Source organism: Panulirus ornatus, chromosome 24 (genome assembly GCF_036320965.1).
Source record: "Panulirus ornatus isolate Po-2019 chromosome 24, ASM3632096v1, whole genome shotgun sequence".
NCBI lineage: Eukaryota > Metazoa > Arthropoda > Malacostraca > Decapoda > Palinuridae > Panulirus > Panulirus ornatus.
The window spans coordinates 10,594,626-10,614,887 of NC_092247.1; the positions used below are offsets into that span (position 1 = coordinate 10,594,626).

Sequence of the window (20,262 nt, forward strand, 5' to 3'; positions counted from 1 at the left end):
AGACGTGACCTTGGTAGAAAGAAACATAAAAGATCTTGAACAGGAGATAGATCGCGAAAGAGATGAAAAGATTAGTTAATGAGTTGCTGAAGGTTAGAAGCATCTTGAGTAGAAGTACTGAAGTGCAGGAAAGTTAGTCTTACATGGCGGCTAAATGTAGTGAACTGAGCAAATGATTGCTAGATGTTGTAGTAGTAGTTTTCTTCTTTCTTTCATACTGTTCGCCATACTATTGTAGTAGTAGTGTAGGAGAATATATTTACCACTTTGGATATACATTATGGAATCGACTGAGTTTAGAAGTGTTTGCATCTGATCCAACGTATACCAGTGTATGGAAGGAAGAGTTGGAGGTAATATATATTGTGTACAAAGTAATTATAAAAAGAAAAAAGAAAATGTTTGGGGATCCATCTTGTTCATCTACCGCCGTCCAATATACGTACAGCTGGGTTAATGAGCTTACTGACTGCAATACCCTCACCGCTGATTAAGGTTGTGGACCTGCTGATGATGATGATGATGATGATGATGATGATGATGGTGTTTTCTGATACCGTTCCCTTGGCTTGCTCATCTCAGTACACCTTCCAGCTACCACTGTTGCTCATCCCAGTACTTTATTGTTACTAATGCCTCACATCCGCGAATGAAGCGAAGTACTTTTTCTTCAACAGGATTGTTAACAAGGAATGATTTGCCAGTTAGAGTTGAGGGAAGCAGTACTATAGATACGTTTAAGAACAGACTTGATTAATACTTCGATTCAAGTCCACGACTTACAATTTGCAGCTTGTTCTCTGAATTATCTGTATGCCTCCTAACTGTTACCACACTAACGCGTAAGTTTCTGATATCTTCCACGATCACAAACAGCCTCGAAAAGACCCAATGTTCTATTGCTGGTTGAATTATTTTGTATTCATTTGTATAATTATCATTATTGTTATTATTATTATTATTGTTGTTATTATCATTATTATTATTATTATCATTATTATTATTATCATTATTATTATTATTATTATTATTATTATTATTATTATTATTATTATTATTATCATCATTATTATTATTATTATTATTATGATTATTATGATTATTATTATTATCATTATTATTATCATTATTATCATTAATCATTGTTATTATCATTATTACTATTCATCTTTAGCATTATTACTGGGTGGGGGGCCTGAGGTCTTAGGTGCATTGAGGTATGTGTGGAAAGGGAGGTCAGTGTTTCATAGGACAAAGATAGGTATGTTGATGCTATAGTAACAGTTGCAATATTGTTGTATGGATGTAAGTCGTGGGTCGTAAATTCAAGGGAACAAAAGAGAGTGGACGTGTTGGACGTGAAATGCTTGAGAACAATATTTTGTGTGAAGGAGATGAACCTGTAAGGAATGATAGTGTAAGGGAGAAGTATGGTGGCAAACTGAGTATGACAGAGAGCTGACGGCGTGTGCTTTAATGATTTGGATATATAGAGAGGATGAGTGAAGAGAGACTAACGATTATGTGTCTGAAGTGGAGGAGGAAACCGAAAAATAGATGAGAGGACATAGTAAAGGATGCTTTGAGTTAGCGGGCCCTGAATATGCAGAAGGGTAAGAAACATTCATCGGATAAAAAAAAAAATAAGCAAAGTAGTATACATGGATGACTTGCTGTCAGTGGGCTGAACCACGGCATATGAAATGGTCAAGGAAAGCAGGGAAGGTCTGTAGGGCTTGGTTGTTATTAACGGGACTCTCGTTTTGGGGCACTACACTCACACTTAGAGAGCGGATTTGAGCAAATGAGGCCGTTCATTGTCTTTTTTCTGACGCTACCTCGCAATGTGGGAAATGGCAAACTAGCATGGAAAAATTTTTGCTGTCACTGTTATAGTATTATCATCATTATTATAATTACTAGCATTAGTAATCTCCAATATCATTGCTATTATTATCATTATCATTACTCTCATTATCATTATTATCATCATTACACAAACACGCACACACACACACACAAACACACAAACACACACACACACAAACACACAAACACACAAACACACACACACACACACACACACACACACACGTACGTCCTCACACTGTCTGAGGTTATTGCTCATAATGATACAGATGCTTCATATGAAATCCCATCCCTGGCTGGATGTCATATCGTCAGGTACTGCTCCTCATCCTCCATAACCACCTCTACCCTCATAACAAAGGCAACCCTTGATTTAACATAATCAGCGCCTGACTGACAAAGTTTTCCTTATAACATGTTTACTACCAACCTGGGGGCAGAGTTATCACTTTCATCACATCTGTGTTACTTGGTTTTCCTTTCTCCTACATGATGCTAACTTTAAGAGTATTTTCTCTCAGGCTGATATAACACCTCTAGCTTTACTGTCCTGACTCCATCCGCAGTAGTGAGTAGGGAAGAACCATCTGCTTTATTACATGTCTGTGTTTAAACAGATCAGTAATATAGGAAACTACCACTATCCTCAGCAGATAGAATTGTCATAGATCATGAGGTCTTGTGTTCTTTTGCTTTCCTACGTACAGTACTCCCATGGACCAGATAGCTTTGTCAAAGACCATCAGATCCTATGTTGTACTGCTTTCACATGCACTCCCATGTATCGTTACTGAGTTTTTCTGAGAAAGCTGTTCATTCAGAGAGTCACCATTACCCTAAGACAAGAAAGCTTTCACCATATGATCAGCGGATTTTTATACCACAGCAGCTGTCATGTTCCTCATGACATGGCCAAATCGATTCTTACAATGAACTCTAAAGCACGACGGTGCGACCCATGACGGTACGACCCATGAACACGACAGCATGATATGACAAATGTTACACGGAATTTACATAGATACACCCCAGATTGTTACAAAGATTTCTTACAACTTAGTTATGTATCCCTCATGTACTTAGGTATACCTCTCTCATTATACATGTACGTACATCTTAAGCACAGGTCAACACCTCTATGTCTTCTATCATATAGATACATCTATTTTACTACAACACATTCCTCTCTACATATCTGAATTCCTTTGATAAGCTTCTGACATCCTGTATAGGAAGGCATCACATGAGCACACCCTCTACATTCACCTCCTGCTTAACCTAGCCCTTTGGAACCCACCTAACACTTACTAGCACCTTTACTACACTAACATCACGTCACACTGACCCACCACTCTTAGCGATTCCGTAACATAGCCACCATCTAACACCTGTATAACCCTGAACGCATAGCATCCTTACTCCATCTGATACAGCAATCGATTCATCAGCCAACACCCAGACATCACAGGTATCCACTCAGCAGCCTCTAGCATGGCACTCATCTGATAACCTTTAACAAAACCACAACCTTAACACTTCCATAACATGGCCATTTCCCCAAAATATCCATGTTAACACAAACGACCTAAAGTAACTAAGCAACTGCGAACCTACCCTTAAAAACACTTACTTTCTTCTGAATCTCAAAAAAAAAAAAAAATGATTAAAAGAATCATATTCACACCTACAAGATACACCGTGAAAAATAGGAAAAGATATAACCACTGTAACATACGTCTCCCTGGCAATCCCTACAGCACACCCATAGTAGGGCTATAACCCCCCCATCTCCAGCCATCCACAGCCAGTCGCTAGGCCTATACTATGTGCCCCATCGATCGATGGCGCGCGACATGACATTCTCTACTTAATCTGCGAATTGATGTGTGTCATGAAACCTAGAAATGCGAGGGACCGACCTGCACCTAGTCCGCCATTCCTCTGTTTGCGTACGTCTGTGTTTCTGTTTAACAGACTGTTGTCTCAGCGAGTCAGATGCTGTTGCTGTTGTCGAAGTTCTCACCTGTTACTGGATGGGTAAGGGGGGAGGGAATAAGCCCCCTGTTTACGAAATCCGATACTTGTTACTGGGGACATCTGTTGTTTGTGAAATACTGTTGCTTGTTACTGTTGTTTGCCGAATTCTATTGCTTATGGAATGCTGTTGTTGTTCGCAGAGTGCTGTTGTGAAATTCTGTCGTTGGTTACTGTTGCATGAGTCCGTCTTGTTGTATATGGAATATTATTGTTACTTCCATTTCTGCTGTTACTAGGATGTTACTCTTGTTTCATCTCCTGATGTTGACGAAACGTTGGCCATCTAAGATTCTTCGTTTAGATTTTTCTCTGTGGATTTCGTTATTCGTGTGAATTCTTCGCTATCTTGTGATTTACATTGTATTGACTATTTGTATTTTATGATTTTTCCGATATTATCCTGAATCGGAAATATTCTGAAGGTGATAACAATGATTTTGCAAAATGAATTGAGATAATCTCATGTGTGGTCGTTAATGTCAAAGATAACACATTGCCTTGGCCATTAACACTACCGATAACCTCTGTAGTGATGATTGCAAGTGTTGGTTGGGTTTCTATGTGTATGTGTACCATGAAAGAGTACCGGAAACAGACTCATAAGTTTTTTAACGCAAGGAGAATCTTAGTCCTTTTGGCATGACTGTGTGACCCTCGAGCATGATAGAGCGGCCCTTTTATATGATGGCCTTTGACGCTTGAGGACCAAGACACCTTACCCAAAGGTCATGGTGTCGTCGTATTCCAAGGTTGTGCTTTTGTGCAAAATGATCACACCATCATGCTCAGGGGATTAAGAAAGTCACTGAATGTTTCTGTTATTAAGAGTCAAACTGTGAAGATTACGAGGGAGTACAGCCACAAGTTGCAGTTCTTTATCCTTAGGGTTCCAGCAATATAGAGGGGTGTAGGAGAATACTTACTGGTCCGTTATACTTTGAACATCTTTGCCTTCGAGAGCTTCAGCATTTTTGGCATCAACGTAACCTCTTACATAAACTCCACATCACACAAATAACTACATTTGATCAGGTGCCGAAATATCTCTCTTCTGAACATCTGACAGGATTTTACAAAGGATTGGTTTGTCTTTGTATGGAGAACAATGGTAGATTCTAGCAATACATATCTAACAGCGTCGATTTCAAAACAATCCAAATCACCGACTCCCAGTCTGATCCAATTTCTACGCAAGCCACTGTGTCACATGATAATTACTGTGGGACCATTTACGATTGACCAGTGGGCCATTGGGATTATTTCTTTCCTTTCACTATTTAACATTGGAACTTTGAACCATCTTATGCCTTTACTAACAAACGTGACCTTACCCTGTCTAAAAAGCAGGTTTTCTACTGCCTCGAGATCACTCATAGTATTTTCTCTATTTTCCTGATCTGCTGAGACCTTCTTATATTTCACTGAGGGACTTGTCTCGATGACCTGTGAAATACTGTTGCTTGTGACTGCTTTTGCCGAATTCTGTTGTTTATGGAATGCTGTTTCAGGAACTATCGTTCATGTAGCCTCCGATATGGTAGAAAGGAATATAAAGGTTATTTGAGACATCTTCTGAAAGGAATTTTATGAATGTATTGAGTCCACGTCAGGTGAACCTGCTCCAGTGAAGCAGAAATTAACGGTTTGTGTACACAACGTCAAAATTTTGACCACATTGAAGTTGGTGAACCTTCTTATGTTTTTTATCATGAGACAAATTTCTAATTTCTTTATGAAAGTCAGCGATACATATTATTACAATTATTATTATTGTAATTATGATTATTGTTATTACTATTATTATTATTATTATTATTATTATTATTATTATTATTGTTATTATCATTACTTCGGTTTCATGAACGCCCTCGCAGATATCACATTCTTTACATCGGACCTTACAAGAGATATCTAATCATTTTCAGGTCATTCTATGATGATAAAGATATCTTCCATGTAAACATAAAGCTAATTTGAACTGTATTGTCCTGCTAGTCAACACTCAATATATCTCAAGCAGAAGTTTGTGTTAAGGTCGATGACGTAAATGGTAATTAGAGTACAGATAGAGAGGTGACGTAAGTTGTTAGTTAAAGAATTACGTAATCAAATTACTCATTGGCAGGATTCTGTGAGCATATGATTATCTTCTTAACTTGACGTTTGTTATCATTCGCAAACAATGGGTAATGTATGATTAGTAAGTGCGCGTGCGCGTACTTGCACTCTGGTTAACAATCCTGACAACGACTGTTACGTTGTTATGGCATGGTAAGGTTTTCATGGTTCGAGTAGTGTGTTATGGTGGGTCTTGTCTATCATGGCAGATTATGGTACGTCATTCGACATGAAGATGAATTCTAGGTTACCGTGTATGGCAGGTAGCAGATTATAGCACAATGGTTTATAGAAGAACGTGGTTACAGTAGGTCACTGTAGGTTATAGGTATTGTTCTACATCTTGGTCGATCACTGCACATGAAAGCATTGACAGAGCGATGTTTTTTTTTTTTTTAAGTTTAGGTGGATTATAATGTCACAATAGGCTGTGGAACGATGAAACAACCATCATTCTAGAATGAATGAAATCTAAACCAGCATAAACTCCATTGTGGTTCATTGTGTGGAATGTTACACCAGACTGCACATCACCATGATGGAATTATGGTATGCTTTATCATGCTTACATAGATTACGTTGGTATAACGTTCGTCATGGTCCATTGTCGTATGTCATGATGGAGGTCCATAGATCATAATAGATTATTATATGTGATCTGAGTATAATAAACACGACTTAGTTTTCGCATATTCTAATAATTTCTGTAGATTACTTCACAGTGTATTTGTGTAGGGCGTCGTAATTATTATTTGTTATTCAAGGTGGGTTAAGCTTTCTGCAGAACTTAATGATTAATTAGATAATCAGAGGTTCCGGTTGGTTAGAATTAACTACGCCGGACCTATTTAGATTATGTTAAGTGATAGTAAATCGTTGTAGATAATGACCATCATGTCTAATGTGATTATTGTGAATTACGGAAGCTTACGGAATAACATTAGGAGATAGAGGAAGTCTATCTCAGTTACTCTATCATAAGAGATAATGATGACTCATTGCAGATTCTTACAAGTATTGGTAAATCAATCAGTGAATGATATTCTTGATGTTCATGTCAGTGTGGTCTGTTTCGTAAGAGTATCAAATTATAGAATAAAACAAAGGCTTCCAAAAGCTCTTAAAGTTAATGAATCTTTTCCTTAATACTTGATCACCATTTCCCGCGTTAGCAGGGTAACGCCAGGACAAACAAATAAAGGCCACATTCCCTCACAGTTCTGTAGCTCTCATGTGTAATGCAGGCCCCACAGACCTTTCCATGTTTTACTCTAGACGATTCACATGCTCTGGCTAAGTCCATTGACAGCATGTCGATCCCTGTATACCAGATTTTTCTAGTTCAGTCTATCCCTTGTACACCTTTCACCCTACTGCATGTTCAGACCCCGATCACTCAAGATCTTACTCCACCTTTCCATCCCCAATTTGGTGTCTTTGTTCTCCTCATTTCCAACACCTCCGACCACACATTCTGTTTGTCAACTTCTCTCATTCTCTTCATATGTCCTCACCATTTTAGCACAACCTACTCAGCTCTCTCGAGCACACTCCCTTCATTACCACATTTTTCTCTGACCCCTTTATTACTTACTTGATCAAACCCTCATACGCCACACTGACCTCAAACACTTTACTTCCAACACATTCAGCCTCCTCCGCACAGCCTCAACTTTAGCCCATGCCTCGCATCCATGTAACATTGGTGGGACTACTACACCCTCAAACATACCCATTTTTGTCCTCCCATATAACGATCTCTCCTCCCCACACATGCCCATCTGCACCCCCAGAACCCTCGCCTTCTCATCCACCCTGATACCTTTCCTTCCGTGGTTCATTCGTTGTCATGTCCAATCCAAAGTATCTAAAACACTTCACTTCCTCTAACTCCTCTCCATTCAAACTCACATCCCGACCTACCTGTCCCCTAACCGTGCTAAACCTTGCTCCCATTCACATTCACTGCCAACTCCCTCCCTTCACAAACTCCTCCAGACACAGTCACCAACTTCTGCAGTTTCTAGCTTGAATCTGTCAGCAGTGCTATATCATTAACAAACAACAACTACACACTGTATACTCGTCCTTCTTTCACCATCCCATCCATAAAATATTGAATAACCATGGTAATATCACACACCCTTGCTCCAGACCAACCTATATATATATATATATATATATATATATATATATATAGGTTGGTTTGAAGACTAATGAGTTTCCCAGTTGTTTGCCACGGTGGACGTGGCCAGCTTCCTGAGAGCTGCAGATGCCCCATAACGATAGGAGAGACACTTAGAGCATGAAGTAAGTCAGTAAATCTAGCTTTACTATATGATTAGATAACACAGATTGTTGAACAATATCAGCAAATCCTTGATACGAATAATTCCACTTGTTTCTCACTACTCGTACGAAAAAGTTGGTCCAGTGATGTACTGCCAGAGAGGAATCGAAATGTGACACTGGTGTATATATGTATATGTGTATTGTGGTGTATTCACCCGACCAATCACCCGCAAGTGCCTCCTCTAGCGCGATAAAACAAAATATAGCGAGGACTCAGCCAATAATATAAACTATTCCACAATCATCATAACAGCGAGAACTGCATCTCCTTCTTCAGGCCAGAAAAATAACATGCAATTTATGATTCAATTTTACCTCCATCTGAGAAGACGGGGGAGGGGGAGGGTGATGGGGGGGACGAGAGATGGATGGGAGGGGAAGTGGGTGGTAGGAGTAAGGGATGAAATGAGTGTGAGGTGATGGAAGGTTGTAAGAGCAGTGAGAGGAAAAAAAAGAGAAAGAGGAGTGATATTGGGAGGAAGAAAAGAGAAGAAATGCGATGAAGAGAGAGAGAGAGAGAGAGAGAGAGAGAGAGAGAGAGAGAGAGAGAGAGAGAGAGAGAGAGAGAGAGAGGAGAAGCTTGGGTTAACCGATGAAATAGCACCCGTCACATTTCATATGAATACCCAATGCAACATCGACACGCTCTTCGTCACGGTGGCAGGCAGAGAGCAGCTCGGACGCAACTATTGTGTTCGCGCGGCGGAAACATTCCCGTGTTTGTCTTATTCTGCCAATACCCTCGGGAATCAATAAGTTGTAATGACTCTGTATACGAGAGGCGGGCCTAAAGGTAATGTAATTAACAGTCTGTCGGAAACTTGTCATAATTTCTGATTTTTTCTTGCGATTCCTGATCATCCGGCGATGCCCCTTGGGTTCCACTCGACCGACAACATAATTGAGGCGAGCCACGGAAGGGAGGTGCTAGCGCGTCTGACTACAACATAAGATTTTTGTTCCATCTGGGATAAGGAAGGGAGTCGTGTCGGACCGAGGGATTCTGCAGACGGAGGGGAGAGAGAGAGAGAGAGAGAGAGAGAGAGAGAGAGAGAGAGAGAGAGAGAGAGAGAGAGAGAGAGAGAACCGGGAATAGAACACGTGATGAGAGGCAAGGGAGAGGAGCACAAGGTACAATACCAGGTACAGAAGACGGGGAGAACATGTTGGGTTTTGAAATACTTGTTGCGTGACGCAAGGAGTGGTAACATGTGGAAGGTGTTCCTGTGTCAGGGGTGAGGGGCAGGGAGATGTAATGTGCCAGGGGTAAGGGACAGGTGTGTGTCATGTGGAAGGGGTGAGGGGACTGATGGAGTAAATGAATTTAGCCACACACACACACACACACACACCCACACCCACACACACACACACACACACACATTCGATAGACCGTTGACCGTTGTTTGACCGAAGGGGATTAATTCACCTCAAAAACTAGATGAGTCATTACTTAGAAATAACGATGCTCTCTGTAATTTACAATTCGATGATCGGTGCGACTTATCTGTTTTTCTCATCGGAAGGAATACAGCTGAACATTCATTTCTAGTTTTTAATCCTAAGATTCCCTAATCCCCATTTACTAGTGCGGTAAGAGTTGTTTAGGATTAACAGTTTATTGTCAAGATTCTTTTTCTCTGTATGGTCCATGACAAACTTTGTCTTATGATTTGATAACGATTGTTTGGTTCCTGTTTATATTACAAAGCGTCTCTCATACCCTGATGCTAAGCAAATGAACCATTTTTTCTTGTTGTTTCAGCGAGACTCTTGTGTTTTATCCGAAGCATAATGAGACTCTTCCTCCACCAGAAGTACCAGAAACTCCAATAACTTTCACTTCATGTGATTAAGAGAGTAGACATATTGTGAATGAGTACTAATTATAGTACAATGAGTGGAAGTGGGGGACAGATTTATTCAGAATTAAACTGGGTTGATTATGATGTAAGTGTTGACCATTGTCAGATTTGTGTAACTAAATGGAGGTGAAACGAGAGGAAAGTGAGAAAGTGAGGATTACTTTGGATTGTTTTTAAATTCTTGATCACGACGGCATGATCCTTGAGCACAACGGTACGACCCTTGAGTACCACATTTCGACCCGTCGTTCTCAAGAATAGTACCGTTGTCCTCAAGAGGCAGATGTGACAAGTTCACCGTTGTTTGTAACATTCGCTTTTAGAATTGACACAAAAGGAAGAACATAAAGCTAACATGAATACTATTTTTGATATACCTTAAGCACTGTGCAGGGGTATCAAGCAGATCATATGTAACGCAGGAAGTACAAAGTAGATCTTGCACCACGCCTGCTTTCATGGGAGAGGATTAAAAAAATCTTTAGAATCAATCTGAAATCCATTTACTACAACATTGCAAAAGAATAAGACAGCAGACGATACTCACGAACAGGAATTTTGAAATTGCTTCCGAAACACTGAGGGACCTGAACTTGCTCCTGAAGAACGCCAGTCGATGGTCTTAAATGTAAACCAGTGCCTGAACTGTCTCCTCATAATGGATTTTGTTAGTTAACTGAGTTAGGAGCCTTTGAAATGCATTGTCTCGCACAGACATGAGAACGTAGAGGACTCGTTCAAGGGATTCATGATTACAGCAAAATTCATTGTGCCCTCCTACCCATCTTGTGATCGCTGACACTAAAGACGAAAAATGCAGAAAAAGCTCGAGAGATAAGACAATGCAGGGGAACAGTGGATATGTTTACCTAGGTTAGGCCTACATTCCCCTCCCTCTCTGGTGCTGGGTACTCCGCCCTCCTGTGAATACTGATGACTTGCTCCCCCTTCTTTGTGGTTTGTGAATCGTTAGAGCGTGTTGCCCTGTTTGAAGACTGTAATTAGCACGCTGTTGTGGCTGTGTGGAAAGTAGGTTTATTGCTTGATGATATAGTTGTTAGTTCTTGGTGCAATGGTAGTCAGATCCTGATGAAGTAGTTGCCATTTCTTGGTGAGATGTTCATTAGATCTTGGTGAATTAATTGCACATGTAAGTTGTAGGTGCTGGACATTATGACCACTTACACTGGAGGGGAAGTATTATGAGTTAACTTGTAAAACATATTTCAAATTCTCTTAATGCAAAGAATATTGGAAAACATAAATGACTTGTCTCAGATGAACTGGTAATCTGTTAACCACTTATATACTATTTTCTCTGGCCACTAAGTAGCATGTGTTGCTTTAAGTTATTGTTAGGAATATGTATGTAATATCTGCAGCTGATTTTCATGTGTTTAAACAAGTTCAACATCTTAACGATTGCAGATAACATGATTTTCCACTGTGATCATTGCGACAGATGGAGACCGTAGTCCCTCATTGTCCCACCGCTTGTTAACCTTACCCTTGAGCACGATGGTGTGACCCTTGAAGACGATGGCCAAATCTTTGTTGGTTGGGTGTGATGCCCGTGCTTTTGCCCCCATCTTTCTCAGGGATTGATGACCAGGACATCAGTCAAGAGTCGTACCGTCCTCCTCAAGGGTTGTGCCGTCGTCCCCCTGGTTCATAGCTTCATGTAATCGGGTCGTGCTGTCATTTTGAGGGTAATACCGTTGTGGCTGAGAGCTTGGCTGTCCTTCTTAAGGATCTCACCGCCACGCTCACGAGTCGCTGCCTCGTTCCTAATGGCCACACCGTCGTATGTTCACGTACAGGTTCAGCATCACAGCTTTGTCGCTGCCACTAGTAACACCACCATCAGCCTCATCACAGGTGCATATTACTAGTAACGCCACAACAGCTACCTCATTACCAGGGTACCAAGGGTGCGGTGGTCTGGGAAAAAAACAACTTCAGTATTCCATACAGCCATTTTAGGTGCGTCATTAGTCTGATGAACAAGATGCCTTACCTTTCGCTTATCAAAATTTTATTTGTCTACCGTCCGTATGCTTGAAGGAACGGAGGGAAAAGAGTGAAATATATTTCATCCTCCACGTTTTACCAGTACCAGTAAATTGTACGGGTAAACTATCAAGACGTTTACTGGGAAGTAAGAGCAGAGATGCGCGTGTCTTTGGTATCAGGTAGGTAGGTAAGTGCAGAGGATATATATCAAGATTACATGAAAGCTTTGACGATATCTTGACAAATTGGACAAGATCGCTGTATTACCTTGTTGCTCACCACTTATTTCAAATCAACTAAAAAGCCAGTCGGTTGCTCGGCTGTCTTGACCAGTCTTATGTGTGTGATTCAGGATACATATGTCTCCTAATATATTCCTAAGTGTCTCCGTCTAGACGGTGACACCAATTTTGCTGGCGGGTCGCAAGTAAGGTGGTAGAATTTGTGTTAGTATTTGAGACCAGTGATTACTGTATCCTTTGTAAATAAGGTTTTGTGGAACTGTGTAGTATGAGTCCCGTCTCAAGAGAAGGAAAGTGTTAGATTAGTCAGGTCTCACCCTTCCAAGGGCCCTCGACTGAATGACGGCCTAACTCTCTAAGCTAAAATCTGTATCAGTATTAAAGAGAAAATATCAAGAGTTATTTCCACATTGTGTTGAACTTGACTACGAATATAAACGTCAAGTGAGACAGATCAATGTGTATTCATCATTTTCCGTCAAATTCTTCGTTGTTTTACCTGGGTCTTGAACACGACGTTACGGTCATGATTCAACCTTTGAGCATGAAAGTGCATGTGACTACAAACGTCTGACATGGCGTTTGTTCCTTTTCACACCGGCATATCTTGAAGATATGACTCCTTCGTGGTGCACACAACACATAACTGTTAAAAGAATGCTAAAAAGTGACATATAATTAGAAATACAAAAGATGCAACAAGATATCTGTTGTAAGAGGTGGGAGAAAATCTTGAGAGAGAGAGAGAGAGAGAGAGAGAGAGAGAGAGAGAGAGAGAGAGAGAGAGAGAGAGAGGATGGGAGGGAGATGCGTTTGTATCATGAAGGAGTCATAGCTTCAAGATATTTTGATGTAGAAAGGAAAACCGCTGTGTCAGACTTTTGTATTCACAGGCAATATATTCTTCCAATCTCGAGGACAAAGTAATTCCACACGAGGCACATAAACCCAACAGTAGTACCCGCGTATGTTCTAAATGTGTACACTGAAACCCTGGACATAACCACTAGAGCTATTGTTATATAATCTTAATGAGAACTTGCTAAGATGAAGTATCATGTCTATTTTCATGAAAGGTGATAGTGATCGGTGTTTAAGCCACGGATCAGCGAGGTTAGAGAATGAGGTGCATACCCGCGAACAGTGTTCTTTCTGATTTCTTCTTTTACTGATCTATTTTGATATTCTCTTTATCGAGAAAGGTAGATATACGTTAATTGTTTCTGCCACTTTTCTCGACTTTACATTACTTTTTCTCCTTTCTATCTCCTTTTTCACTCGTTTTCCAGACTGTTTTTTATTTCTATGATATATTCAACTTTCTGTCGATCTCTTTTTCTTCAATTATACAAAACTGGCTGTCACATGGAAACACATTCGTCTATGACAAGGAATACATCCATCTGTCACACGGGAATGAATTGTCTCTCATGGGGGAAACACATCTGTCTATGACAAAGAATGTATCCATCTATCACAAAGGAATAGATACAACTACCACACAAGAATGAATCCGTGTATCACACGGGAACACATCCATGTATCACACGGGAACACATCTATGTATCACACGGGAACACATCTATGTATCACACGGGAACACATCTATGTATCACACGGGAACACATCTATGTATCACACGGGAACACATCCATGTATCACACGGGAACACATCCATGTATCACACGGGAACACATCCGTTTATTACACGGGAACTCACTCTCTCAACGTGCATAGAAACATAGACTCGTGGTAATTATTTAACGGGATTACTATGTACATATACATTCACATCTTAAAAATATTGCAAGAGTTATTGAAAAGTTCAGTCAGGTAATGACTTTTTGCCATAAATTTTTTTCTACGTTCGTGAGTAATGGTGTAGAGTAGGGAAAAAGAGAAGCGGAGTGTGAAAGTTTAAAGTGAAAAAATGGAAGAATAAAAGGTGTGTGTGTGTGTGTGTGTGTGTGTGTGTGTGTGTGTGCATATTTGTACTTGCCCATTTGTACCTACAGGAAGTGAGCAACACTCACTGTCCCGTTCCTCAGTTAAACACTGGCCTAGCCTTGTTATGAAAACATACAAACACCTTGTGCCCATGACATTCTCACTCAATTAATTCAAAACGTCAGTTATCTTTTATTCAAGAAATTCATCTTAACATCGTTTTTCACTGTTTCATTTCTTATTTTCTATACATCCCTCTCACTGTTAGATTCTCCTAGACCTCTCTTTAAAGTCAACCTAATTAATTATCCTCGGTAGCCTCTCTTCCTGTAATCATGGTCTCATCGTCTTCATATAAGTACAAGACCAAATGTGACACGCGTGACTTGGATGTCAAGATTGTAGCCGAAGTAGGTGTTACACTTTCTTACATAGTGGGGAATATTTTGCTCTCCTTTTGCAGCAGTAAAGAGTTCACAGGTTGATGAAACATGACAGGCTTACATTTACAGGTTCTAGATACACTTGAAATTCTGAAAGTAACAGAAAGATGCATCACATAAAGAATACATGAACTAGGATGATTCCATTCATCCTTGGTGACTGGTTGGAAGGGAGCGGTTGGTCCAAAGCAGTTATAGATGCTGGCATAGACTCAACAAACAAAGTAAAAGCCTTTGTGACTCTTTTTATATAAAAGAACTCAATATGCCAGCCAAGTGACACATTCTACGCTCTTTTTTCAGTAACTTACATTTAAGTGCAATGCCATAATTCAGAAGACAAAATACCTTCGGATATGTGGTGGTGCAAACCAACGAACAACCTTATGTCTTCTGATATTGAAGACCGGTTTTTGCCTTGGATCATATGCATTATGTTTGATGGTTAGTAGTGCATATCTGAGATTTAGCAAGCCTGGAAAAGACGGATTCTAGACTATTGGATGAACTCCAAACAGGTAACTTTGTGGCATGTAGGTCGACTTGTTTTCTGACACTGGGCAGCACCATGAAGTCATGTAAACACGCGGAAGCAGAGGGATGAGCCTTCGGTCCAACTTGGTTATCTCCCGCACGACAGAAATAGTTTGTTTCATCACACTACATGCATTAATTATTCATCATACTACATGCATAAATAATTTATCATACTACATGCGTTACTTGTTACCATAGTACATGCATTACTTGTGTATAGTTTTGCATCAGAAACATCGTAGAAGAGGAGCTGATAAAACAAGGCAGATACTATCATGCCAGGAAGGTCGTGTGGATACTTGCTCCTTTCAGGATTGCATATCCTTCCAGCGCAGGGCCTCGTGAGGCTGGTGGCAATATTTACTTCATGCATGAAAATGCTGAGGCTGTGTTAGCCAGGCGGTCAAGGTCTTTACCCTCCCCTGACAACCTTTGCTCTCGCTATTCGCTGCTGGTTTGTTCGCTTCTTCTTCTGGTGTATCATGAAACTATAATCTCATCCTCACTTTTCGAAGACCTCGTCTTCAGACTTCGTGTTTCAGTTTGATAGGTTTCTTAAAGTTGCTCTTTTATACAGAAGTTTAGCAGTGGGCATTTATCACGCCATTAACAAAAAATGAAGGCACTTTATCCTCTTTCTTTAAGGCTAAATATCTACTTGCTAGCTTGGCAGACTCCTTAAACGTATCAGACAAGTAGCACCCCATTTCCAAACATACGAAGTGTCTTCCATTTACCTCCAAATATCCTGTCCATCCAAACCATGCAATCTAAATACATGCCAAAAATTTACATAAATGCCAGCGTTTATGCTGCGGCCGAGCCCTCCTGCTCAGCTCCTCATCGCCGCAGCAACACCTCGCACGGCTTCGTTAATTCAGGGTTCTGTCGCGGGGGCCTCATAAAGCAATATCTCTCTCCCTTGTTATTCTCCTCACTTAAACGCCCTTTTGCGTGCTCCATCCAAACCTCCATTGATTTTATTTGTTCCACCTCTGAGTCTCGGAGTAATTTACGCTAAGCTGACGGTGAATCATGTCAAGAAGTAGGGTTGAGGGATCCTCGGAGAGAGAGAGAGAGAGAGAGAGAGAGAGAGAGAGAGAGAGAGAGAGAGAGAGAGAGAGAGAGAGAGAGCGTATGTCTGTATGTGATGGTGTAGTGCATTACTATCCCCCACCTCTTGCCTGGTCTTTCTTTCATTGCAATTCTAATTTTTCATGTTAACAGTTTTCTCTGTATCATTTCTGATATTTTACATTATTCTTGTTGATATTTTGGTAATGTTTCTTAGATTTCGATCCTTTTCTCTGATTTGACCCAAGAAGGTCAGGTTTAAAGGTCACATCATCGTGCCCGACGGTCGTATCGCCGTGCTCAAGGGTCGTACCGACGTGCTGAGTCGGATATTACATATAAGCAGTGCCAGCATAAAGGACCATTCATGTTACGAGCATCTTGGGGAAGCGAGAGGGTGGAGATGAAAAGGGAGAGGAAAGCTTGGAAAAGTTCTTGAAGAACTCAAAGAAGACTTGGATCTGGAATTACGACCAGAAACCAACCATCTGAAATCTGCTGAGCGCAGATTGACAGTCATACATCAGGAAGAGAGAACGATGTCGTTGCAGGATAAACTACGAGACACTGTAATGCCCAGGTATATAACCTGCCATCGTAATCACTTCTGGAGTCTGCGATAAAGTTCTAGTTTCCAGAAAACTAAGAGAACGAAGATAAGTCTGAAAGAGTCTGGAAAAGGGGCAACATGTTTGATGTCACGATTTAAGACATAAGCCATATAATGATGGAAGATTAAAAAGAATGAAAGTATTCGTACTGTAGATGCGACGGCGACGTGGTCGCGTGATATGAGAAGACTCACATATTCTCGTAACATCGACGTCGACGACTGTAGAGAAACACTGGAACTGGAGATCGAGAGAAAAAAAAAATTCAAGTCGATACCTGAAAGTTCACCAGTAATAAAGTTCTTGAAACGTAGTTGCCTGTAAGCATCATGAATGTCTGAACCAAAGACTCAGTCAGGAAGAGTATAGATGTTGACATCCATTTTGTAAGTTACCAACAAGTGGATAGAAAATACTTTTATTAATCTTGCAGCTAACCTTGTGGCAGGCCACTGGGACTTTTGTTACCTGCTCGGTCTTTGTGATCCTTCTCCTAATATCCTTCCTACCACCTCCTGCCATATCTCCTTCCTGCTACTATTTCTTCCCCCTCCTAATATGTCTCCTTCCTTTAACCATTTCTCTTTCCCATCCCCATTCAACCATCCCTCGCTCCCTGACCATCCAGTTCCCCTGATACCATCTCTCCCAGCTTTCCTTCACCTCCCCTGTCACCTGTATCACTTCAGTAATATCTTTCCGTCTCGTCATCACCTCCTCACACCTGCTCCCTCCACTTCCCTCTTACCCCCATCTCTCTCTCTCTCTCTCTCTCTCTCTCTCTCTCTCTCTCTCTCTCTCTCTCTCTCTCTCTCTCTCTCTCTCCACAACTTCCCTATACCCTACCTTGATTTGTCACCACCTTTAACACCCACTTTACCTGCCAACACCACCTGTTCCACACCACCTGTCCTCACCACCTGCCCCACACCACCTGTTCTATCACTTCATGTGCACCTCACCACCTCGCCTGCACCTTAACAACTGCACTTCAGCACCTGTACCAGCACCTCACCTCCTCATTACCTGCACCTTAGCACTTGGAACACAGAACCTGCACCTCATCGCCTGCGTCACTGCCCCTGTGCGCACCACCAAAAAACCTCGCGTACAACGCCACCTTTAGTACATTGTACGCACTTCATCAACGGTAGGCCTATAACCGCAATTACGAATAGGCCTAGATATTAGTTGGATCAGAATACAGGGGGAGAGCTTTTATTGCTGTCTTTCATGTATCTAATTTTTGCTAATTTTTCATATATTACTAAGTCATGCATGTAAGTATTAGAAATGCTGAATAAATACCGGTAGGAAAGAGAGAATTGAGCTCATGGTTGTACTTGGCAAAGTTTGCACTGGTCTGCCGCCGTGTCTCTCCTGCGAGTTATCAAACAGACAAAGAAGGACTGTTCGTCTCACTCCGAGTAAAGGTGTGCGGCTGTGGTGGTTCTCCCCAGAGCTTGTTACCTAACTTGACCTCATGTAAACAGTTACGGACGGTGGTTCAACGCTCTCATATACCGTCCACGCTTGACACCAGTGTAGTCTCTCTCTCTCTCTCTCTCTCTCTCTCTCTCTCTCTCTCTCTCTCTCTCTCTCTCTCTCTCTCTCTCTCTCTTCAGTCATGCATTTACATTTTAACTTAACGGAACACGCTGAGGAAGGTGTATATGAGTGTCTGTATTTGTTTGTGTTTGCGGGTGTTTGTATATATATATATATATATATATATATATATATATATATATATATATATATATATATATATATATATATATATATATATATATGTGTGTGTGTGTGTATGTGTGTGTGTGTGTCTGTGTGTGTGAAGGCAAGGGAGCTGCTTTTATATACTTTATTACAAAGTTTAACAAACCAGGATTATCATCTAGGTAACAAATAGTTGAAAGTATTAGATTGTAAGCATGAATAGGAACAAATTTAATCTAATATTAATGTTTTCGTTTCTGATCATACGTTCATGAGAGTTATCTTTATATGAGTGACACATTGCGGTGGATGTAGATACTGTATCCAGAAGAACGAGGTGCGTGTGTTAGGAAAAAAATAGACTACGTGTGAAAGTTGGAAAGTGGAAGAGGGTTTGCGTGTGTGTGTTGACGGAAGTATGGTGGGTAGGAAGGGAGGAGGGGGTGAATAACCTCCACATAGTTTGTTTACATAGCGTGACTTCCTGCTGCTGTTGCTGCACATTGATAGAAACAGTTGACTACAGTTACTTGTTTAGGAGAAATCAAGGACACATCAACAGAATCTAGAAAGCTGTATCCTGCTTAACGCCACAAGCAATGCAGTACGACCCACAACCTGGATATTGACTTGAATCTTGACATAATATATAAAGGCTGTACTCAGTTGAAAGATGCATGGGCCTGTGTCATAGGAAGTGTATGATACCTTCTGTGGTATGCATGTGATTCTGCTTATGTTTACACTGTGAATGAATATGTTATGCATCCAGTGGAGCAACTCAGCTACAGCACAATCAGCATTGTTAGGTGAGCTTAGTTAAGAATACAACGCTAACCACTAAACCAAGCAGGCCCGTATGCGACCGTTTGCGAACGTGTGTGTGTGTGTGTGTGTGTGTGTGTGTGTGTGCACTCAAAATCGATTCACCTTGGTGTATCATATAACTCTGATGATTTACATTTAAATTGTTTCCTATATGATTCCCTTGTCCTTTCGTTTCATTGGTTCTCTTACACATATCCATTTGTATGATAATTTCATATGATCATGTGTATAATACTCATTAATCGGTAGCCGTTTATCTTACATAAATTTTCATCACTCTTGAAGATATATCAATTTTTTGAGGGGGATATTTAGAATTCCTTCTGTTTTCCATTACTATTTTACAAATTCCTTCAGTGGTCTGGTCTGGTCTGGTTTAGTGGTCTGGTCTGGTCTGGTCTGGTTTGGCCTGGTCTGGTATCCAGGTTTTATTCGTTTGGTCGACAGATTCACTGAAAGATTAGACACCAAGTCTTGAACCCAGACCTTGTCTTCCCTAGTGGCAGGGGACCTGGCATGACGGCGATTCAACAGGTCGTCTGGGAGAGACGAGTTTAAGTGATCACGTTGACTCAGGTGCTTCATCATGCTCACGGTTGTCGTCGTCAGC

General features: G+C 40.8%; 1 long non-coding RNA gene across 1 annotated transcript in view; it reads left to right on the forward strand.

The window, feature by feature from the left end:
- The window catches only part of LOC139757104 (uncharacterized), a 324,993-nt gene extending 314,405 nt beyond the window's left edge, over window positions 1–10,588 (forward strand). The window contains exon 12 of the long non-coding RNA XR_011714503.1: window positions 10,142–10,588. This is a non-coding gene — a long non-coding RNA (uncharacterized lncRNA). The remainder of the gene's footprint in view (window positions 1–10,141) is intronic.
- Window positions 10,589–20,262: the final 9,674 nt, after the last annotated feature.